This window comes from Coturnix japonica, chromosome 1 (genome assembly GCF_054131305.1).
Source record: "Coturnix japonica strain WE chromosome 1, WE-NBRP24, whole genome shotgun sequence".
NCBI classification, from domain to species: domain Eukaryota; kingdom Metazoa; phylum Chordata; class Aves; order Galliformes; family Phasianidae; genus Coturnix; species Coturnix japonica.
The window spans coordinates 174,373,914-174,399,093 of record NC_140663.1 but is presented as its reverse complement, the minus strand read 5'-3'; the positions used below and the strand labels follow the sequence as shown (position 1 = coordinate 174,399,093).

At 35.3% G+C, this 25,180-nt stretch overlaps 1 protein-coding gene across 2 annotated transcripts in view; it reads right to left on the bottom strand.

Moving 5' to 3' along the window:
* TENM4 (teneurin transmembrane protein 4) overlaps window positions 1–25,180 on the bottom strand; it is a 1,507,827-nt gene that overhangs the window by 908,841 nt on the left and 573,806 nt on the right. For both annotated transcript variants that reach the window (XM_085509480.1, XM_032442260.2), the window contains exon 5: window positions 7,957–8,031. The gene's annotated coding sequence lies outside the window, so the exon portion shown is untranslated. The remainder of the gene's footprint in view (window positions 1–7,956; window positions 8,032–25,180) is intronic.

The following is a 25,180-nucleotide window of genomic DNA, read 5'->3' as shown; positions in this document are numbered from 1 at the left end:
GTGAACTAACAGACCCATGAAATAAAGGGATGTACACCATTCATGGTTGCACTTTCCAGTTTTCATGACAGTGAAAATATAAAACTTCTTGCATCCCCTTTTTTATTTCTCCATTTAAGAGACAGTGCAGTTCTTCTGAAGGCCAATGAAAAAGAAGATTCAGAACATTTGATGTCTCGGGCTACTTAAAAAAAAAAAAAAAAAAAAAAAAAAAAGAAATTCTATTACTGTAAAACACAAATCAAGACTTAAAAAACCAAAACCAAATCAATAATAATAATAATAATAATAATAATAATAATAATAATAATAATAATAATAATAATAATAATAATAACCTACAGAAATTCTGATTTCCATAACATTAGAGATAATAAATTCTTAAAATTCTGCCTTACTTGTTAACCAGGATTGCTTCACTGCTCCCATTCCCATGTGTGTTTCTCTTTTCATGGTCTTATAATTTCTCTTTTAGCTTAAACATTTTCTAGACAAGGCCTGTACTCTGTTTTATGTGTAGTATTTAGCACATTTGAGCAACAATAATAACATGCATAGTAATGAATATTTCTGTAAATAAGATATCAGGCTTCAATATTCCTTGCACACACAGATTTGAAAACACAAAATACATCAGAACTCCACTGGCTGGCAAATTTGAACACATTCTCCTGAATAAAGAGCAAGGTTTCATATTATTGGCGAAGTCATAAATATTCAAATTCTGTTATTACATCATCAGTATAAAATCCTAAGATACAGAAAATATGCACTGATTAAAAAAAAAAAAAAGAAAACAAAAAAAGAGCTTGTGCTTCTTTCTGACTCGTGAATAATTATATTATTTTGCGGGCATATTGATCTCCTTAATTCACAGGACAGGATAATGGGAAAGAAGAGTCTTCTGGCACCCACTGGGTCTGGAAGTCAATAGGCACTGGGAAAACCATTGCTGCAGTATCTGAGATAATGTAAACTAGTGAAGTTCCCTCTACAGAAAATGGAAGCAGTAACTGCACTATATCCCATTTCAGTTATCTGACGTTAGGAGAGAATAGAGAAGAAATCAAACCTGAACTCTAACCCATATATATATATACAAAGAAAGCTTAATTCCAGGTGTAAAAGCTAATCTGCTCTTTTATAGCCGCTCTTTATATGTCAATATTATTTTTCCTGTACTTCCATTTAAATACTATTTACAAATAAGAAACATTATTGTGGAATACAGGTACTATTTTTAAGGAATTCTTGTTTTAAATTAGCTAGAGAAATGGTGCTGCTTCAGTACTTTTGTAAGATTTTTATATGAAGCAAACATAAGAGCATAAAAATGACTTAACAGGGCTATGTGTTTTTTTCTTATTCAAGGAAAAAAAAAGCTGCAAGGTTAATCACTATAATTTGGAAAAAATACGGCATAAGTTAAATGCAGATGATGTAATATCTATGTAATTAGCTTGTAATTGCAGTATAATTGCACAGTGGTTTAGCTTTGCAGTAGATTGCTAAACTGAATTTATACAAATTTTGACATCATATTTAATTTAGTCATACTTTTTACTTTTAAGTGATCAAATAGAGAATGTATACATACAGATATGAAATTTCCTTCTCAGAACACTATATTATTTGTATATATTTATATATTACAATATACAATATCATTAATATATAATATAGCACTGTATTATGTTATAGTATATACTTATAATATAATACATTATCTCATAAATTTATACAATATATTGTAAATGTTTTTACATATAACTAAATTCTATGAGGCACAACAGTGTAAGTGTGATGTGTAATTTTAGTTAAATGTAAATGAGGAAATTATCATTTCACATTTTCATTGACAGATACTGAAAATGGCAAAAGAGTGAATGGTTAAGGCACATATTTGTATAAAATTCCCACAACAAATTATATGACAGCATACCAAAAATTCCCTTTACCATGATAATAATAATTTAATAAATAAAAATAATAAAGCAAATAAAGCATTCTCTTATTCAATCAGATTAAGTCATTTGTATAAATCATTTATATAGGATAAAAGAATCTCAGGTTTGCAAACTGTTGGATCTTTATTTGAATGCTAAGTGCACCTGAAGAAGAAACGATAATCTGGCGGATGCTAATGAACAGCAGGCACTGATACATAGGACAGCTTCTGATGCAGTTGCAGGCATCTTCTGTGGCTGCTCAGAATGGCAAAGCATTGACATCCTGAGCTTTTAACAGCAATACTCCACAAATATTGAAAAGAAGGGAAATAAGCTCAGTGGGATCTCATACAAAATTTTAATTATCGAACCTAGAGTTTCCAGCTAAAATTTTCATGGGAATTCAGTTCAAAACCAAAATTATAAAAAATTTATGAGTCCAGTATGAAGATGAGCTTGTACTTTTAGTTATCTTGAAAATAGATTTGGAGAACTCTGCTTTGCAGTAAGCAAGGTCTCCTGAAACCTATAATCTCTCAGAGTATAGTTATCAGTCCTCTTTACCATCATGCAGGTATTACAAGGAATAAAGAGATATCAAATTCAGTAAGTCAGGAACAATATGCCCTTTGAAGAAATGAAGAAGTAGACAGATAAGGCGTTATTGCAAAATAAACTGAGTTTATGAGCTGCATTGTAGCTGTTCACAGAAATATAAAATGGTTTGTTTTGGAAGGGACCTTAAAGATCATCTAGTTCCAACCACCTGCTGTGGGCAGTGTTGCCACCCACTGTATCAGGGAGTTTCCCTTTAACTACAGTCATCGCCTTTTTCTGTCACACCACAAAGACTTAAAAAAATAAATGAGACTTAGAAATCTGATTTTTTTAACAGGTAATAATACTTTTTGCTTTCTCTCTTTTGTAGCAGACAACTCAGTACGTTGTAATAACTTCTTAAAAAAAATAAAAAAAGACAATAAAGAAAGAAAGAAAAAATAATAATGTAGGTCACAAAGATGATCAAAGGACTGGTGCGCTTCTTCCTTGTAGAAAGGGAGCTGGGCTTGTTTAGCTTTGAGAAGACTTTGGTGAGACCTCATTATGGCCTTCCAGTACTTAAAAGGAACTTAGAAGTAGGAGGGGAACCGACTTTTTAGACTGTCTGATAGTGACAGAACTGGTGAAATCATTTTTAAACCAAAAGAGGGGAGATTCAGGTTAGATATTAGGAGGAAATAGGTTGCACAGGGAGGTTGTGAATGCCCCACCCCTGGATGTGCCCAAGGACAGGTTGGATGGGGCCCTGAGAAGCCTGATTTAGTGGCTGGCAACACTGTTGATAGCAGAGGGGGTGAAACTAAATGATCGTCATGGCCTCTTCCAACAAAAGCCATTCTATCATTCTATGGTTGTATGGTTCTGTAAATCTAGTTCCAGATAGTTCTCCATACCTAGTTTAGTACAGAAAATTATATCTGAACTATCACCAAAACTTAAATAGAACAAAGATTGTGAAAAGAAAATGTAACAAAAAATCAAAAGAAAGCTTTTGAATTGTACATAGAACAATGGAAGAAATGAGAATATAGCACATCTCAGTATAATATAACCAATTAATGTCCTTCATTTATATAAAAAGTCATATGAAATGCAAGAATGTCAATGCCATTGTACATATACTGTGATTTGTTATATTAGCTGGCATACTAAATATATACAGAAAAAACAACAATTATCATAATTCAGTCATTTATTTATCTATTCATAACACTATTGCTGTATAATGAACAAAGGAAAATAAAAGGGACAAAATGGGTTGCAAAATTCAGTTCTTGACACTGCTAGAAAGTAATGACATAGATATTTAGCATTGGAAGAAATAATGATAGACCTGCTACAGTCAGCTGGATTGGTGATCCACTAGTTAAATTGTCATGCTCTCTGATTTTATCACACCACCAATAAACAATGCTGTTTTACTGGGGGTAACTTCTTTTAGTTCTGTTTTAAAAGCCGTCAAGCTTGACTGTTGTCCTATCACAGCTGATAGCATCATTTCTGATACTAGCCCTCAAATTACACAGGAAAAACAATTGAAAAAACAACCACAACCAACAATAATGCAAAGAACATCATAAACCCCCAAGCCTTTTTTCTACTCTTTCTGGAGTTGGCTGCCATCTGCCCCATGGTAGTTCACTAGCTTCTTCTTAATCAGCAAGAAACAAGAAGACAAATTTGAATCACTTACATTGTGCCTGAAAGATTTCCGAATAAGTAATTGGCTTGCTTATCTGTTTCATTGCTTTTTGGAGAAAAAAACAAAACAAAACAAAACAAACAAACAAAAAAACAAAACAACAACAAAAAAAACCACTCTCCCTCTTGTTACTTTGAACAGAGCCTAGGCAACCAACTTCTTCATGCAAAGCCATAAACTAGTTGGGTTAGTCCTGGCTTCCAGTCATCTGAAAGCCTGTTCTTCAATACTCATCCACTACAAGGGCCACCCAATGCCTCTTTAATTTGGGAAGAGAATGACTTGCAACCAGAATTGAAAAAGGAAATCATGAATCTATTGTAAGAAAGTTTTTCAACAGAGTCAAAAAAGGACCACGACACCATGTCCTGTCCATTTCCCTTGGGTCAGAATTAGCCTTCGGAAAACTGTTGAAAGAGCAGCTGCTTAATTTCACAGTGTCCATAAATGTTTTGGCCCTAATTTGAGAACTATATTTAGGGGATACTCCTTGCATCACACTAATGACATCCATAATGTGATGCTAAAAAATGCAATCATGAGAATAACTTTTTCTTGATGGACAGATAATGATTAGAGTATGATGGCTTACTGTATAGCAAAAAACATTGTTGGATGTTACCATGCACAATCAGTCAAGTTCATTTCTTGCTTTTTAGCTTAGATAAATAAAACATAGCCATATTCAGAAGGCACTGTGATGACAAGACTTCTGAAGTAGTTTAGGATAATTTAATTCAGACAACTACAGGCGATGACCTTTAGAAGAAAATATATTTGAAGTCTTTTTGCAACTGATACATTTATTTCCTCCGTCATATTGTCCTATTCTGTCAAAGGACTCATCAGCCTCCTTAAGAACTAAGAATAGATATCTCTGAAGAGATAGTTTGTTTTGTAATAGACCAGATGGCATTCAGTGACAGATATATTCTAACAATACATTCCCAGAAGTGGACACTTCTGTTCCTCTGATAGTACCTGAATGACATATGCTAACTATAGCTTCACTATAATAGATGGATTTATTACTAGTAGTGTTCACATATGCTTTCTGGTTCATGCAAAGTTGCTCGGTTTACACTCTAAGAAAACATACTGTCACATATTGTTTTAGTTCCATAATTCTAATTCTGTTCCATATTCGGAAGCAATTTACTTCTTTACAAAATTTAACTTAATCTCTGGTTTTAAGGGAATAATCAGCCAGAGTTTGCATGACTCTGCCATGTGTTATTTCAGGTGGGCAGGCAGGACTGTGCTTAAACCCCAGAGGTTAAATCCATTTATCTCAGATTAGTTTCTAACCACTATCTGTTAGCAGTATCTTACAAATCTGCTTTCTGTCACTGTTTCATCCTACTAACAGGAATGTTGTGGTTTTGTTGTTTGTTGTTGTTGTTTTTGTTGTGTTTGTTATTGTTTTAGCAAAAATGAAACAGTTCTAAGACTTATCCTACAACTGAAAACACATTTTTTTCTATTCTTGTTCTTCCAGAAGTCACTTTCTAGTTCCTACTAAACATAAGCTTGCAAAGTTGGCTCTGATTTTTCATGATAATGATAGTTTGTCACGTAAGTGCCTGGTTACAGAGGAAGTCTTCATAATGATCATTTATTGGCAGAAATAAACTGCTGTATTTTAAAAATGGTGGATTTAAGTCAGTGCTTAGTCTTAGTAATAGAAGTACGATAAGTTGATAGTGCGTTAGAATAAAGATTTTATATTGAACATAAAAAATCAAGCAGTGAAATAGTCTGATTCATTCACGCTCAAAAACTCATTTCCAGTTACACAGTACACCTGAATTATCAGATATCATAGTCCTGCTAAGAGATAATTCAGGAGACACAGGTTTAGTTCAAGAAGGAGTGATCTTTTGCTCACTCAGAGGAATGTAGACACATCGTCTGAAATGTAGGCAGAGGCTTGGATTTGATCTTGGATGTAATTTGTCAAATTACATCAATCACAACTGGTTACAAGTCAAGATTTAATGAAACGTGACCAACACAATTAAGTACAATAACATAATAAAATAACAGAAGTGCATTCATTAAGATTGCTGTTTTGTATTAGAATCAGGAAATTATGCTTTATATTTGGAATCACTTTTTTTTAAAATATAACATGCTCCTTGACAAAGTTCTTTCACCATCCAAACAGAATATTCAAAGGACACCATCAAAACACTTCTACTGCATTACTGAGGATTTAATTTGCAATTAAATACAGAAAAAAAAAAAAAAAAAGTTTGCCTACAACTTACTGTGATCTGCAATCTTTTCAATATAAATCACAACTCAGAGACTATATATAGAATGTGTACTGCTCACATTCAAACATATTTGCATGCGTTTAAATGTAGCAGTGTGTAATTGAACAGTCATTACAGTCTTCTTGGCCAAACTTTTACAAAAGCGTTGTTGCTGTATGCCAAAGCCAAAAGCTTAATGAATGTGTGACTGGACATTGATAAATTTAGCAGTGATAAGCATGCCAGCACTACCTGGAGTAGGTTATTTCAGATAACAGCAGCCATCAAAACACAGTGCTCATTAATTATGCTGCAGAAAATATTAAATCTACAAGATTTGCTTGAAAACAGACAATTTCCTATTCCTAGGGGACAAATCATCTGTGAAAATTTGGTCAAATCCTTGCTATCTCCTTTTGTTCAGAAAAGAGTACTGAATTTTTAATTATGTGTATGTACAATTATGTGTTATCCTCTTTCACATTTCTTTCTGATTTGTTTTGTTTTGCTTTGTTTTGTTTTGTTTTGTTTTTTCCTCATAGCAACACCTTGCAACCTACAGATGTGATGACTTCCACATTTAGAATGACTCCATGCTGTATTCACTGGTGATAATCCTGCCACCCACAACAGAAGAGGTTGGTAAATCCATTTTTTCCCAAGTACTGGACTACCACAAACTCTGTGCTTATCTTAGATTTAAAGATTTGAATTGATTCTTTGCTTAGAGCAGGGATTCACAAAAGTACTTGCAAAGAACAGATAGATCAGTTCCTGCTGGGGTTTGTTCGTATTTGTTCACTATTCTTCTTTAAAATGATGCAACTTTAAGCTTATGATTCTGTGCCTTCAGAAAGAAGTGTACAATTTTATCTCAATACAAGAACATTAGCTATTCAAATCCAAGATGTATAAGAAAAGGCATCTCAGTGGAAAATAACGTAACCTAGAGATCAATCCTTAAATTATTTTTTAGCAGGGGTGGAGGGTGTGGACAAAAGGGAATCAAAACCTTGTAAATCCCTTAAATCCCCTAAGAAGTCTTATTTACTTTGAATTAAAGGTCCTATGTTATATAGCTGATTTTCAAATTTTATGCCAAGTGTAGAGTGCTCAAACTCCACAGTTAGGGCCTGAGTTGTTACAATTCCTCCAGGGTGAATTTCTTTCCAAAAAGAATTGCTTTCTGTAGAAATGCAATCTCTTCCCACAGGCTGCTAAAATTTAAATCTGTGATGGCATCTCTGACAACCAACAAACAAACAAAAAAAAAAAAAAGCCCACAAGTGTTGTTAAAGCTAAATAAGCTGCTGTAACAACAAAATCCTTATGGTGTTGAAAATATAATGAACAAACGTGAGTTTTTAAATTGAATACAAATAAATAAACAAATAAATAAGCACAGAATTTTAATCACCACTTTTCAAGCAGGATAAGGTTGCAAGACTAATAAATTGCACAAAATTTCATGTTATCACATTCTTACCTTAATTACAGCCTTTCACCAGTATCTCAGAAACAGAGAACAAACCATTTCTTTGAGCCAAGAGATATATCCAACCTGCAATACACAGAAAGAGAAAAAAATGAATGACCCATAATTTCCAAAACTATGCTTTTCTTCTATTACTCTGTGATTAGAAAGTAATGCTGAAGTCGTGCTCAATGCTAGAAAAAGAAGAGTTAAATTATATGTTCTATGAGGAGATTATAGTCACGTGAATCATTTAGTGAGTTTTACTGTGGGCAGATGATGCAACATGAATGAAAGCCTATCTTGTGTCACTTATTCTAACAGTTGTTAGCAAGTAATCTTCTTCTTATGTCTTTGATTTACATGTTGGATCTTCTTAATTGTTTTTCTTACAAAGATTTTGTATATATATTTAAAAATATATACTATGTTTCACTATAATATGCATGAATATATTTGTACCATAATAAGATCTGTGAGTCCCCCTTCTTTGGCTGAAACATTGGCTTACTCAGAGGAAAAACCTGGTCCCTATATACATGGATGCATTAAAAATTATATCTTGAAATATGATTGTTTAGTCTTTCTATCAATCTGATTTCCCATCAAGACAGCAAAGATACTCCATACATCTGAGAATGGAAATTTAACACATACATACACACAAACTTCACAAACTTTTAGGCCACAGAATAATAGAAACACAGAAAGGACCCTTGAAGGTCATCTACTCCAAGTCCCCTGCAACGAACAGGGACAAACCATTACAGGAGATTGTATGTATACAGAAAATATGACACACTATGTTCCCTGATTATTTTGAAAATTTATATGAATGCAAAGGAAGATGGAACATGATTAATTATCTGTCCCCCTTCTCTACTGGACAAATATCTACAACATAAGTCAACAGGTAATCCCTTGCTGGCTCTAGGCCTACAGAGATGAAGAGGACCATAAACACATCTGTCTATATATATATATAATATATAATACATAATATATATCTCTATCTATCTATCTATCTATCTATATTCTTCAGTTTGTGAATTTATCTGGTAAAATTTTATTTGTTTGAAGCTTTTTTTATGATTTCTTTTATACTGCACATATGAATACCGACTTACATATGTTAAAATACCACCAGTATGATATTGCATATCTATACGTCCTCTTTCTTCTGGACGCTGGACTTTATACAAGCACTTACATGGTTGTGTGTGCCCCCGTGGCACAGTGGTAGGAATGCCGTGTTGCAACACTGGAGGGCCCGGGTTCGAATCCCCTCTGTGGCGCAAGTGGTAGAAGTGCCACTTTGCTACACAGGGGCTCGAATCCCGGGGGTTGGACTCGATGATCTCTAAGGTCCCTTCCAACCCACACGAGACTGTGATACTGATACTGACTTGAATTCTTTTATTCATTACTAAATAGATGCAGTGAAACATTTAGGAAAATGTGTAAGCAAGAAAACCAATTTCATGAAAAGTGTTTGTTTTGTCCTAATGCAAATCGTAGGTAAGAGCAAGGACATGAACACACACGTATGAGCGTGATGAAGTTATGATGATTTAATGAGTTACAGCTTATCATCTGAGTTGTTTTGAATTACTGTTTTCATGATTTTGAGCTCTCATCTCTTTACACGTTAATGAAAAACTCCAAATTTAAAAGAAGTTAATTTAAATAAAATAACTTTGCATTCAGTATGGCTCCAGCTGAACATACTGGTAGTTAGGGAGCTTAGCTAAGAGGAAGATGCATTTTATTAAGCCAAAGCCACTGAGTTCTGCATCGAAAGGATACAATCACACTTTTCTTCATCACTGATTTCAGTGAATCTACTCCAGTTTCCATTTGAATGACCAACATGATCCAAAAATCTAGGGAGTATTCTTTACTTTCTACCTTTACGTATTCTCTTTAATTTCTATTACTGTGACAGTATTTTTTCTTTTGACTTGCTCTTAGTTCCTTCTCACACTGCCCGCACTACATGGAAGTTCTTTAGTTTAACATTAATAAGTGAAAACAACAACATCAACAACAAAAAACAAAAAACAACAAAACAAAACAACCATCTACTTCATACCTTGGTAAACTTTGATAGACTCCCTAAATCTCAACCAGCATTAATAACCGGTAGTGTGAAATCAGAGATTTCTGCATGCTGCAACTACTAATACATGTGCATACAGCTAATGCCTTATTTCAGGTTGGGGTTTATCTACTCTAAAAACCACAATTATTGCTGTGTACTCCAGCTTCCCTTATCTCTATGCAAGTGTGACCAGACAGAAATGTAAGGACAAAAGTTAGTCCCATGAGTAATGGGGGAATTACATTAGTAAATGAATACCACTGAAAACATGGATTAAAAGAATCCTAAATAAGGTGTTATAAATCCCCTTCTCTCCTGTGCAGTTTCAGTAGGCTCTTTTATGCTCTTAGTCCATCTTAGCAAAAAAATATCCCTATGAGATCACTGTTTCCAGACATGAAATCACTATCTAGGATTTACAGTGCTTTATGAAGGACAAGAGAATAGATTTTGGATTTTGTTAATTTCATTTTTAATGCTATTATCTTACCAAACAGCTTGGCAAGTTGTGCTCTGCCTTACACTTGCAGTCTTTTAATCCTCAGTCAACCCCACAAGAACAGACACATTTGAAACCTCAGCTATTACTCAAAAAGGAAGACTGATTATACAATCAAAATTACCAGTAGATCTGATAGCTTGTGGGGTAATCTTTTTGTCAGGCAGGATGTTTTTTCTCCTATTACTACCCTCACTGATGATGAAGTGTAAGATAAATATTAAAATATCAACACACTTCCTCTTCTTCCTTCATAAAATGGGCATAAGGTAATCTCCCATATCTTTTGTACTGTTCTTTGAGGTCTTTTGATGAAAGGTGCTAAAATAAGCACTATGTATTATTCATATGTTAATTCTCTCTGGCATATTGCTTTCAGTTAACTTCATTTAAGAGCACTGGGAAATCAACATCAAAGAAATGCAGAGTTACACAGAGTGAATACAGTCAGAAGTTGAACAAGCCAGGCCTGACACAGCACTGAGAATCAAATGCAAGCTGAACATAGAAACTCCGTAATCTCTTTAAGACCAGAAATATAAATTCAGTAAACAAATAAAAGGTCCCACAAAACTTTAGAACTTTTCTACAGTTTGCATGACAGTGTTATAAGATTCAGTAAAGAAATAGACCCTCATCATAGAATTTTGTAAAGCAGCTTAAAATAAATCCCTTGGGCTTCTCAAGTCTTTTGTTTTGTTTTGTTTTGTTTTGTTTTTGTTTTGGTTATTTTTAATGGAGAATTCATTCTGTGAGAGTTTTGAGATTCTGATATTTCTTTCATTCAGAGGAGATTTAGATTGGATGTAAGGAAAGAGGTTTTAACATTAAGGGCAGCAATGCACTGGCACAGGTCACCTCGAAATGTGGTGGCCCTGGAGACATTCAAGGTCAGGCTAGACGGGGCTCTGAGCACCTGACAGAGCTGTGGGTGTCCCTTCCAAATCAAGCAATTATATGATTATATGATTATACGAAATATCTCGAGTATGACATTCAAACACTGACTACTACAAGATCTCTCATCACTTCTATGGTTGTGGTACGAGCTATCAGCCCAAAAATTTAACACATTTTCATCCCATAGGACATTTCTTTACAGAATCACAGTATTTTAACAATCATCTACAAATTAAATATATACAGTTATGTAGCAATATTTGTTTCCTTTTACTCGTTTCTCTCTTTCATTCTGAAAGACTGCCTTCATATGTTCATATAAAATGAAACATGCTGCAGCAATTTACTTTGAACACTGCGGGTAAAAGGGAGACTTCACCCCACAGCAGCAAGATCTTCCCAAAAAACTTTACAGCATAATTTCCTAAAATGAACCTTGAATCCTAAACTCTCAATTTGGTAAGCAAAGACAGTATATGTGCGCTAAGGGAAACAATTCATTTTAATTTTGTCAGCAAAATTGTTACAGTAAAGGCCTAAGCAACACTTCATCTACCTGTCACTTGTCTTGAAAGGGCAGATTACTTTTTCCTCGATCTTGGCACATCCAATTAAGGTAGACTTACAAGCCAGGCAGGTGTAAAGTGCAAGCCAGCACTTGTTCACATTAGCAATTATCAATGGAAAAAATACATAAGTACAGAGGCTTGGCACAACAGTTGCCCCGGCAACCGTTAGCACTTAGAGTCCCGGCAGAGACTAACATGACAGTTTGACATTTTTTCCCATAAAAAGATGATTGCATTCTCCCTTTCTCTATATATTTTTTCCTTCTCCTCTTTTTGCGCTGCTTTTCCAAAGCTCTCAGCTATGACCCTGCCTTGTTTAACTCTAGCTGCTCACCTACAAGGTGCAGGGCTTTGGATTGAGCTCCCCTGTTTTCCCAGCCATTAGTACATCCTCTATGGAAACCATGTGTTTACTGCTTATCTGGCCAAGTGTGAAAAGGAGAATGGAAATGTGGATAAACTGCATTAGTGTTACTGACTTTAGGCAATCAGAGATCTGCTTGTCGGGACAAGTTCATTCTGTGTTATCTTTTTTCATGCTGATAGTCTGCAATTGAGCAGGGCACACAAGTCATTTACAGCAGCTTGCCTTGAAATACTGCTCTCTCTTGCTTCATCTTGAACCTAATGTCTCGTTATTGCCTAATTCTCAAAAAGGAAGAGGAAGTCACACAGAAGGAAAGGGTATGCGTTTCATGTGCAGAGAAAAATTAACCTCATTGAGAAACCCAATTCTATCAAAGAACTCAGTCCAAGACAGCTCTGAAGAAAGTATGATTTGAAAACATCCCCAAGCAGAGAATCATTAAGGTTGGAAAGGACAGCCAAGAATATCTAGTGGAACCATCAGCTCATCCCCACCATGCTCACTGAACATTGCTCTTAGTGCCGCACCTTCACAGTTCTTGAATGCCTCCAGGGACAGTGATTCCACCATCTCCCTGGGCAGCCTGTTCCAATTCTTATCACTCTTTCTGAGGAGAGCTTTTTCCCAGTATCCAACCTGAACAACTCCTGACACAGCTTAAGGTCATCACCTTTCGTCCTGTCACTGGACTTCATCCTCCTTCCAGGGAGTTGCAGAGAGTGATGAAGTCTCCTCTGAGCCTCCTCTCAACTGAACCATCCCAGTTCCCTCAGCCAGTTCCCACATGATTCTAGAACATCCTTATTCAACTCATCCTTGAAGAGAGAACTTGAAGGAAGCTCAACATAATTTTATGCTGTGCAGTGTTTGTGAACTCACTTGTTTGAACTTGTTAACTGAATGAGCAGGTCTATTATTTCTATTTGGCATTTTTATCTCAAGCAGGTTTAAAGAGTAATACACCTACATTAACATTTTGTTGATTAGTGACAGCTGAAGTCTACCCAGTTTTCCTTTTTCTGTTTCTGTTTCTCAGGAGTCATAAATGTCCCTTTTTCTACAGTCTTTTAACGTGCATTGTTTTCATTCAGTCTTATACACTCTTTAATTTTGTTAATATCTTCCAATTTTAAAAACTTAAAATGTTCTATACCTCATTTAATTATACTTTTTTTTTTTTTCCTTATCTCTTGATTTATATCATTCCTGTCCTTTAGTTCATTGTGTTCTTACATGCAGTCAGCTCCAAAAGAATGAAGAGAAAGGAAAGCTAGGGGAAAACTCACCACATTTTCCAGGCAGAGAAAGAAAGCATTTGGGAAGCTGGGTATACAACAGAAGTTTTCATAGAGAAACTGAGCTGATACTCTGATTCTTACTCATAAATTCTGTATAAGCTGAACAGAAGGACGTGCAGAAAATCAAAGTAAACAAACCCCAGTGTTTAGAAAAGAATTCTGCATTTGCTTATTATTGCATATGTTGCACCCTCAGACCTCACAGATTTCAAAAGTGTAGGCTTTAGCTATGGTATTACATTGACCTGAAAACTCAAGATGCTGAGCCAAATCTTACTGCCTGTATTGCTGTGATCTGTTCTCATGGGCAAATAGAATCCATGGTGAAACTTGAATTCTGTCAGCAGGATGAAGGTATAATAAATAAAAGTAATAAACATTTTACAACATTAAACAAACTTCCACTGCTAGTCAATGTGACATTTTTGACTAGCATTACATCTACTAGAATGTTTCTAATCATGAACAAGAAACAAAGTCATACTTCCTCCAGTACAGTTGCATCAATTGGATGAGTGAACCAATAAACATTATTACTACTTTCAGATTTTTGGAACTAACTTGTTCTTTTTTCCACTATTCTGTGCAATCTCTTCTACAACAACGTAATTTAATTTAAAAATCATGATGTTATAAGTACTTGAGAAGCAGTTACAGCTATTCAGTCAGAGAAAGGTCATGTTAACATAAATATTGAAAAGAATGATAATTAGGCAAGGAAAACAGCAAAACACATTAAGAAGAAATGAGGCAATTTTTAAATGTTAACATCTCAATTCAGAAATGTTTACACTACATTTAATGGCTCCATTTTCAATGAACATTCCAATAAAAATAAAATACTGAGCAAAATTATGGAAGACAATTACAGTAAAAATGACATTGTATACATTTTACAATTCTGAGAGTAAATGAATTGTCTAAACCTTGTTAAACACAACAGAATTCAAATAGTCCAAGCATGACTTCCTGCAAAATGTTGCAAAGTACTCTCTTATTAGGAGTCAAGCACTTAATCTTCTGGTGATGGTTCAAAAATTGAAATTCTGAATGTTTGAAGTAGTTGCAATGTATTTAATCATGTCTGTAAATTATCCAGCTCATATCAATGTACACTGATAAAGGTACGGATGTCACTGCAATGCTATTGATTTCATGGCCTGAAACATGCTGTGACTTCTCCCATAGTGATGCTTTCTACACAGTTTGGAGGATGGCTTTAACATAATCAAAATATTACATAAATCCTTAAAAATTTCATCAAAACTGTTAGGCTAGGCTGCAGTTGGACTTGATGGCCTTGAGGTCTTTTCCAACTTGAGTAATTCTATGATTTTGTGATTCTCTGAAAACATTCCTTGAGTTTAGATATGTATAGCAGACTTCCATTCCCCTCTGTCTTATAGCTGTTGCCAGCTGAACATATTCATTTTAAAACTTAAAGTAAAAAGCTAATGTTCCTACACATGACTACATGAAACTACATTTGTGCAAACTACCTATACACTCCTGTCCAAGTTAAAATGTCACAAGAAGGCACTATCATGCCAGTCATCAAATCATGGCTGTGTAACTCAATTAAGAAAGGATGAGAAGTGCAGAACAATTAAAAAAAAATCAATTTTTTGAATAATTTTTATTATTATTTGTACTTGCCGGAATACAGCCACACAGTTTAACCTCCAGTCAAAATAATGATCTTGATTTTGTTTATTTTCATAGAAGAGTCACAATGAAGTAGGAAATGGTCACATAGCAGTCGATCAAATCGTTGAGATGGGGCACATTTAACTAAGAATTCTTTCTTAAATTACATCCTCCTACACCCTATTTTAAAATGCAAATGAATCTACTTAAGTGAATTAACTTTAAAAGGTCTGTCATGTGAGACTGTCCTTATTTTCAAAGACTTGGGATGTTGAAATTTAAATGAAAAATGACAAACAAAACAAACCAACAAATAAACAACCAACCAGAAGAGACTTCAGGGATAGCAGAGCTTTAAGTGTGTATAAGGTATCTCAACAAAAATGTGTGACTGTGGCTTTCATTCCCAGGGGACAGGCTGTCTGTCCTCAATCAGCAAATCTGACAACAGCATAATGCCAGAAGACATTAGTCTGGGCGTCTCAACAAAAGGATGAGAAAGTCCTTTACCAGTGTTGTCAGCAGAATTGTTGTGATTTTAGCAAGGAAAATCCTGTATTTCAGAAAGTCAAGCTACTGCAAACACTTCTTACCACCCTTTTTTATCTTCCCTTACTTCTGAATTTTAATCAAAAAAGGGAACGACAAAGGGAGAACACAAATGCATTCAACTTTTGTGAAATGACAGCAGCAGCAATGATAAAAGCCATAGCTATGGTTCATTTTTTCTATTCTTTGGTACAACTACAGTTATTTACCCAGGGTCTGTCATTGTTGGGTAAGACTTTGGAATACCTATAGGGTCAAGTGCTTTGATTTCTGTATGTAGCTTGCTAAGTTACAAACAAAAACAAATCCGGGGATTTGATCAGTGTTTCACAGCATAGTACCTTCCTGCAAAAACTTGGTTAATGTGAACTTATAGAATGATTTGTAGAATTGTTTGAGCTGGAAGTGACCCTTAAAGATCATCCAGTCCAGTTCCTCAGTAATGAACAGGGACATCCTACAGTTCCATCAGGTTTTCAGAGCCACATCAAGCCTGACCTTGGCTGAAGTTAGAAGGCCCCTCTAGAGGTCATCTGATCCAACCCCTGTGCTTCAACAGTGTCACTTAGAGAAGGGAAGGGTGATGGAAAGGGGGGAGAAAAGGGGAAAGAAAAGGAAAAAGGAAATATTTCCTTGATAACATAAAGAAAGAATGCAGAAAATATTCCCTACAGAATTTTGGGGCTTTCTTTAAGCCTGAGAGGGATGCCACAGCCTACTAAACCAGTCCTGTGTTTTGCTTTTTGCTTAGAGTTCTGCCAGAATTTTCTGATGTGATTTAAGCCTTTGCTTCTTGCTCTCTGCTCTGTTCCCTTCAGGCAAAAAATAAAAAATAAAATAAAAAAAATAATTAACAAAATAAAGTTGTTGTATTCCTTTTCTCTTTGAAAGTCTCTTCTGCATGTTTGGAAATGATTATTCTGTCTTCTTTCAGCATTCTTGTCTCTAGACTAAACAGTCTCAACTCCTCCAAAGATTACACTAATTTCACAATGTCTGCTTGTCTTTTTATCTTTTATTTTATTTTTCAATTTGAACCAACTCAGTAGATTCATGATGATACCAGGTCAACCCAACAAACTCTTTATAATGCAAATATGACTTATGTGCTATTTGTTGATTCTTGCGCAGGAAATTCCTGTTGACTAACACTATTAAAAATAGCGAGGAATGAACTGTATGAGCTGACAACAATATGGTTTACCATATCTAATGTGTGAGTCAGAAGTAATTTGTATTACTTGTGAGAAGTCAGTCCTCTGCATTCTATCATTTCTTAATCTACAAACCTTTCCTGACCCACATATATGTGATTTTCAAATAAGTAAACAAGCATCCTTGTTTGTTTTCAACTACTTGTGGGACCTTGTTAATGGAAGAAAGCTCTCTCTTGAGATCTGGGGTTGGAGTGATAATATGTACTGTTAAAACCCTAAGTTTTATTCTTATTTTCAAATCAGGATTTGGTGCTTATGCCAACCATTTAATATGGGAAAGCAGCCTTTTTCCAAGAGGATTGACTGTGCACAAAACTTAAATCTGTGAAAACTAATCAACTGAGTCAGCTGCCGATGACTGCAAAAATGTCCTGGATGTCATTTGCTGTTACCTTTTCAAGCAGAAGCTTGAAATTAGGAGAATTATAGCAAAACTGTCATTGAAGACAGATCAACTGCCCAGAATTTGCAACTCAAATCTATTCATATCCCTTATGCAAGAGAAAGATAAGTAAAAGTATCATAAAATTAAAAGCTAAAAGAGTTGGGGTTTTTTTCCCCAGTTGCAGCTTCATCTTATTTATTGTTGATATTTATATACATATATATTTAAAAGCATAAATCATTTGTTAGCTGTGCATCAAGCTAAGCCATATAAATGCCAGTTGTATTGCAGCTCTTATGGCTTTTAATATTATTTATTATTACTCTCCTAACACCTAGAAAGTAGTACAAAGCTTTAGAGCCTCATTGTGCATCTCTGTACAAGCAAGTGAGACAAAGCCGACTGTTGCCCTAGGGGGCTCACAGCATAGGATTTTGTAAGGACAGAGTTGCTAGACAACCATCAAAAGGGACAGATAGGGTGACAAGGTGATTCAAAAGTCAATATGTTTACTTGAAGAAGCAGAGATAGGTGTGTCACTGCAGAATGCTGTACAGGGATAGCTCTGTCTGCTTCTTTGTGCTTTGTGTCACACCTGTTTGTTGCTTTATGGATTCTGATAAAGCCCCATCCTGTGAAAGGCTCATTGTCATGACATCTGTACAGAGCCAGTGGTGGAGGAAGGCAAATTACTTCCAATAGAGACAAGCTCTGGATTTACCCATCATCACAAGGGAGTGACTTTTGCACAGTAAGAGGAAAACATTGATACAAATAACTTAGTGAAAAATTACCACCATCTGTCTTGTGCTGTGAAAATCTATTGCTTAAATGAAAAAAATAAAATAAAATAAAATAAAATAAAATAAAATAAAATAAAATAAAATAAAATAAAATAAAATAAAATAAAATAAAATCTGCAAAGGACTAGAAAACTTCCTCAGCCTTAAAAGGTCAAAATGAAAAAAAAAAAAAAAATGAAAAAAAAAGAGAAATGTTTCTTTTTTGCAAGGTTGAAAATGCAACCTGGAAAGTCAAAATCTATAATGGAAGCATCTTGTAGAAAATCCTTGACATCTGCTCCCTATTTATTTATTTATTTATTTATTTATTTTCCCCACAGTGTGGAAGATCTAGGTTGAATTCTTTTGTTCAGTTTGCCATGACACAGAGGAGATGATTTATCAGCTGTCATTGACCTGTCTGAGTTTTTGTAGGTCAAACCTAGCATCCTGGTGGTTTCCAATAACTTACATAGAAATGTGCATCCCTGTTTCATAGTTCCTTATGTAAAATCCATTTTTGTGGCAGATCCAATGACTAGTCATCAGCACTTTATTCAGAAGGACTCTCTCTATGCCAGTTTATGTTTCCAAATGATCTGTTTTCTAAATAAGCTATCTGAGGGTCTGAGATCAGCTGAAGAAGTTTCAGGAGTAGCTGATGGGCAGAAAAGTACAATGCATTTGTTAAGGCTTGCGTTCTCAAAGGATCGACTCTTTGCTGCACAATTTAGTCCATTTCCTCACCACAGACGATTCTAATTCAACAAAACAGCAAAACATTTACTAAGATGCTGTTTAATTACACTGTATGCTAACTTTTAGGATCCATCATTAAGGTAATCTGTTGAGTGAGAGAGAAGAGAACCCAAAACAGCAGACCAGTGAGACTGAACACAGGAGTGAATAAACTTAAAAAAATAGTCTCTGGCACTGAAGGCTAATCTTGGGAAAATTACATATACTATGGGTAGAAACATATTGGTGTTACAATACATAGAAATACATAGAAACATTTGGTGTTACAGACGCTTTTGGGATGTTCTTTCCTACAGATCATGCTTCCTCTAGAAGCCAAATGTACAAAGGTTGCTATAACATGTATCTTATTTTCACACGGATGCTTAGCATATGGAAATATGTACATCTGTAGAGCTGAGGGAGATAAAGCAGTAGGGAATCACAGAATATCAGAATCACAAAATGTTTGAGATTGGAAGGGACCTGTGGGTCTGTCTGGCCCAATCCCTGCTCTAGCAGGGACACCCTGAACAGGGTGTTTAGCACTGTGTCCACGTGGCTTTTGGAGATCTCCAAGAAGGAGACTCCACAACCTCCCTGGGTTCCAGTGCTTCCTGGTGTTTATAAGTATATTAATATTTGATTTTGCTTAAATCAAAAGAATCATGTTGCTTTGAAAACTGTACATGAAATTCACCCACATACACAGATACCCAAAAGCATTTGTCCATGTGCAGCATTTACGTATAGATAAGATATCTAAGATCATATATATAGTGAAGATCAAAGAAATGCCTTTTGAGGAGATGGCATTCATCTCCTTCTAATGCACAGTCCAAACAGAATCACATCCTGAATATTTAAATGCTCAGTTTGGTTGCTACAACATAGGAATGTAGAAGCATTTGCGAGGCTTGAGGCTATCTCCCATTACACCCTGTGGCAGGCAAATGATTTCAACATCAGAAAAGGTATCTATACCTGCGCTTAGATAACTGAACTATGTATCTTCTGTTCTATTAACTGCCTCTCCATTGGCTGAAATGATAACTTAAACATCTATAGTACAGGTAGACTCTTATCCGCAGAAATCACACAGGTACTTGAAAGTAGTTGGCTGAATCTGAATGACTCTAAGAGATAAGCAGAAACTGCTTTAGTTTATTGTAGGAAAAGAACCTTTACTTGAATGAAATGGGACAGCTATTTGCTAGCTGAACAGTTGAACAACTATTGAAACTAAGTGATAAAACAGAAATTAAAATTATGCCAATGCAATGCAAAAGGTGGTATCAGTGAACAACATCAAGGCGCAGTCATTAATGCTTTAATCTTAGTGTCTTGCGATGCTCAAGATAAAGCCTTGACTCCTAGGACCAGAGACAACAATTTATGCAAAGCTAAATGAAAATAATAAATGGTAATTGATGAAGCACAAATTATTGGACACTATCTAGAGTAATGGTTACTTGGAATGTGATTGCTGTGACCATGACTATAATTTACTTGCAGATGAAGATAGCAGAACAACTCCTTGGGATGGAGAGATGATTCAACTACATGAATCTCAAGCCATCCAAGGCTTTGCTGTCCTCTGAACGTCTAAATTTATCTATAAAGGAACCTTTTCAGAAAGCATGCATATCCCAGGATTTTTATCCCCTAAGCACATAGATGAATCATTCTGAACTATTAGCTTAAACTGGCTTCTTGGATGTAGTTTTGTTTTTGCTTAGAACATTTAACTTAGGGCTGGATCTTCTTTTCAAAGAATATCAAGCATAGGAGCACCTCCAAAGATTTATGTGTCTGTTCTTTTGTACTTCAGTTCTTTGTCCACTATGGATGATCTGTCAGATACAAATGTCTGTACTTCTCAATGTTTTTGTAATGGATAAAGACATTTTTAACTGTATAAAGACTAGGGTAATGGAGACTACCAGGGCAAATTAGACAGTCAGTGTCACAAATGAATATGAAAATCAATTCAAATATCAAAACAGAGTATGTTTTAATCTGCAGTGTTATTTGGTTTTGCAGGCTCTGTTACAAGACAGAGATCTGCCCTAATTTATTTTCATCATCTTGGCCTTTTTTTTTTTTTTTTGTGCAGTCTGTTCCTCCTGCAAAATCCTAGCAAAAAATTTTGAATTTAGAGTGCATTTAAACCACAGTGCACAAATATCATTTAAACCACAGTGCACAGATAATCATTTTGAACTGCTGTCATTTTTACTATTTTTTTCCTCTTAATTCTGGGTCATCTGCCATTTCTAAACATCTGAGGGAGACTGGAAGGGAAGGAATGCTTCATATTCTAAGACCATGCTCATAGCTTATTTCAAGATTCATGTTGTTTTGTAACTGTAATGGAGGAGTTCCGTTATTGGCTCTCTTCATCTCTCCATACCCATAGTGAGCCTTACAGATCTTTGCCAAAGAGCTTTCCTATTTTCTCCTTCTTTATAACTACAGTCTAATTCATCTGGGACCTGATACTTTGTCAGTTTATTAATTGTTCTAATTAACCTGTCATCTGATCTTGGACAATGTGAGATCTTTTAACATCTTCATTTTCCGCCAGAAAAATCTGCTGTTCTCATAAATGTGTTACTGTAATTTCTCTTTTTTTTTTTTTTTTTTTTTTTTTGTGAGCACTGATAAACAGTGTAGCACCTCAGTGACATTGAGCTAAATTTTAACTGTGTCCTTTAGAAGAGAATAGGTCAGAACAAGATTTTTTGGTGTGTAGCTGACAAATGTCCTAACTCATATAGAAATGTCATTCTTTTAGTTCCCATCTGGAAATGCTAACACACATATTTTTTTCTAATGCATATCTCTCTATATACACACACATATTTATGTGGGCTGCTCCAAAAATAATGCCTCCTATTTTATTATATCAACCCGTGACACCTGAGGCAAATGTTTATAGCATGATAGTAGAGGTTAAACCTTCACTCCAATATCCCATTACTTTTTGTTACTGTGTGACAGATGGCAGAAGCCTGACAAAATAGGGTCTGACATGGAAATTTCAGATGAAGCAAAGGTGTGTAACTGAATTCCTCCATGAGGAAAAAATAATTTATTTAAGAAAATCAAAAACAAATAAACACCCATCAACACCCATCAACGCTTGCTGAACATTTAGGGAGACTGAAGAGAGGATGTGAATACAGTGAGGTGGTTGGTGGTGCATTTCAGCAGTGGCAACACTGTGTCACCTGTGCTGGTGCAGATTTTTATGAGTAGGCAATCAGGCTCTCATTAATTGCTGGCAAAATCACATTGCTAATGGCGGAGACTACGTTGAAAAACAGTGTTTTGTAGCTGGGAGTTTGCTCTGTCAGACAGTGTTATTGAACTCTTTATATTAACTCTAGTTTCCATAGAAATAAATGGGAGGGATTGCTTTTGGAGCTACCTCTGTAAACACAAAAATACGTCTGATATGAATAATACTTATTCACCTAATGAAAGTATTCATGTTGGACAAAGAGATACATGAGGTACACAAATAACAAATGCAGGGATCTGAATTCTCTCAGTATACCATTATTACATATTTGGAAATCAGAGATCATACATATCTCAGAATCCGGTGCCCAGGTTGGACTAGATGAATTTTAAAGGTCCCTTCCAAATCAATTCCACGATTCTATGGTTCTAAGTCCAAACATTGTTTGACCATCTCATGATACCCCTATTACACAAAATCCCTGAAATTATACAAGCTCTGGGGATGTTAAATTTTCTCTATCTGTGGATTAGTGTTGGAAACTCAAAGCACAATGCCATAAAATACAATCAGTTGAGTACTTTTTGGAATTGTTTTTCTGGAAATGGTTTCAACAAAAAGACAGTAATTCTGTATATGGATAGAAAAACACATAGGAAAAAAAAAAGAGAGAAGGAAGGAAAAAAAATGCTGTCGTCTAATTACATTTGTTATAAAAAATATATATACTGTATTTCATTTTAGTTTTGGCAAGTGTTGTAATTGTCACCCTGCTTGGTGGGGGATTACAATGTCCCTGTTCTTGTGGGATCGAGCTACAACAGACCTTTCCTTACAGAAATATAGAAGTATATTGGAGGGTGATAAAGGCAGGGCTGTGATAAGCTAAAATAAATGCAGCCATTATTTCTTGAGGAAGACAAGCATGTATTTTTATAATCATTTTCTTACTTCTTCTTCCTTTTCTTATCATTATTTTTTTTTTTCTTTTCTTTTTGCATTTCCACACTTTGTTGGACATTCCAAACTCTGAGAAGCTTAACAGTTTTCATATTGTACTTTCACCTGGTGCTGTGAATAGCACAGCTCACAAACTTTAGTCTCTTGGGGATTTCATGCTGAGATTGGACTGTTTTTCTACAAAATTGTCATGCTGCTTCCATGTAAGCTTGGCTTACTGTCCCCCCAGGAATCCGCATAGAAGAGAGATTTCCCTAATGTCTTGGCAGTAGGAAAATTTTAATTTGATGTTCAAGACTTATTAGATGCCAGAAAATTCAATCTGAAATCAGTGAGGTGCATGTGTTCTGTGACCTGCTGGAGTGTGGATTGAGGCTGATTGCCTTCCTGTTATTAGGGCATTTCTGAAGACCTCTGTGTGTGAATCCAATGGTGGCCAATAATTATTGCATCACATGATATTGCCAAGGTTCATAGCCTATTTTGTTAGTTCAGTAGGTACTGTTAGGAAACAAAACAAAACAAATCAAGAAAAAAAACAAACAAACAAAAAACAAAAAAAACAAAAAAAAAACCAAACACCAAAAAAGAAAAAACAAACAAACAAAAAAACAACACCATACAAGTGTAGCTTTGAAATATGTGTACACTCCTTAGGCTGGATACAGAAGCAATGAAATTCAAAAGAGGTGATAACTAATTAATTAATTATTAGCAACAGTGGTTATAATCCATTTAATACTTGGAAGGAAATCCTGTCTGTGGAAAGCAATGAGAGGAGGAAGAAAAAGGATAATATCAATAAAAGTCAATAAAATCAGGAACTGTGTGGGAAAAGGAAAGTGGATGATGGCTTTGTATTATTTCCTTCAAAAGGGGAAGTAGAGTTGGACCAGAGAAATGAAGAGAAATCTGATCTGAGAACAATCGAAAGGAAATTTTTATTCATTCAACATATAGCTTTGCTTTGACACTCACAGCAGCGCAAGAAGCATAACTAAGTCAAGACAGACTAGAGAAATTCATATAGCTCTCAGACATCAGAGTTTGGGGGTGATCTCTGTTTTGGGATGACTTAAGACAACGACAATCAGAAATGGAGAAGACAATAATCCTCTGCATATGCATCTTTCTCACATTCATCTTGACTCTTACTGCCTACTGCCAGAGACAGGATTTTGGCTTGGTGAGATCTATGGTTTAACTCACATATTCTTCATTTCAGTTTGAAAAGTAGCATGAATACTGAAGATTTCCAGCTCCAAAGTGTTCTTCTTACATGTGAAATGCTGTAATTTAGTGTGTGCTCTGATTTTTGCTGTGCCATGCAACATGATCTCTCACAGCTGGGGGCAATTTGAATATCTAGAGAAGTCAATTGGTACAGTTGATCATTTTTCTTTCGTCTTCTTCAGTTTCTAATGTCTATTTCCATCATTTCAAATAAATGGGCATTTAATAGACATGTCTCTAGTTAGCCTGAGAAGGTGCATGACCCTCTCAAAGAGGAATTCTCTGTTGGTGGTATGCCATGTTGCAAAATGCAATTAGCTGAACAGCTCTGCTGTGTGAAATCAGTGTATCCCTGACTGTAGAGACATGTCAACTGCTAAGAAGTGGAGAAATTGTGTCTCTTCCCAAGAGGCAGGCACGATGGAAAAGCAATAGAAAGATCAGAATGTCATGCAAACAAGGAAAAGAAAAAACAATAATTTGAATTTTCCTGACTATGAAAGATAGAATCTCTACTGTAATGAAAAATAGCATTTTGCATCAAGCTATGCACACAGCTATAAAAGAGTAGCCTGACAGTTGTTTCTGCCTCCTCATTGAACTCTTTCTACTATAGGTAGGCAGGGGCTCTTCACAGAGGAAGTCTGCAGCCAAATTTAGGTACCAGCTACAAGCCATATCCTCTTTTATGTTTTAATGAATCCACACTCTTACTCTAATTTGTAATTATTCAAAACATTTAGT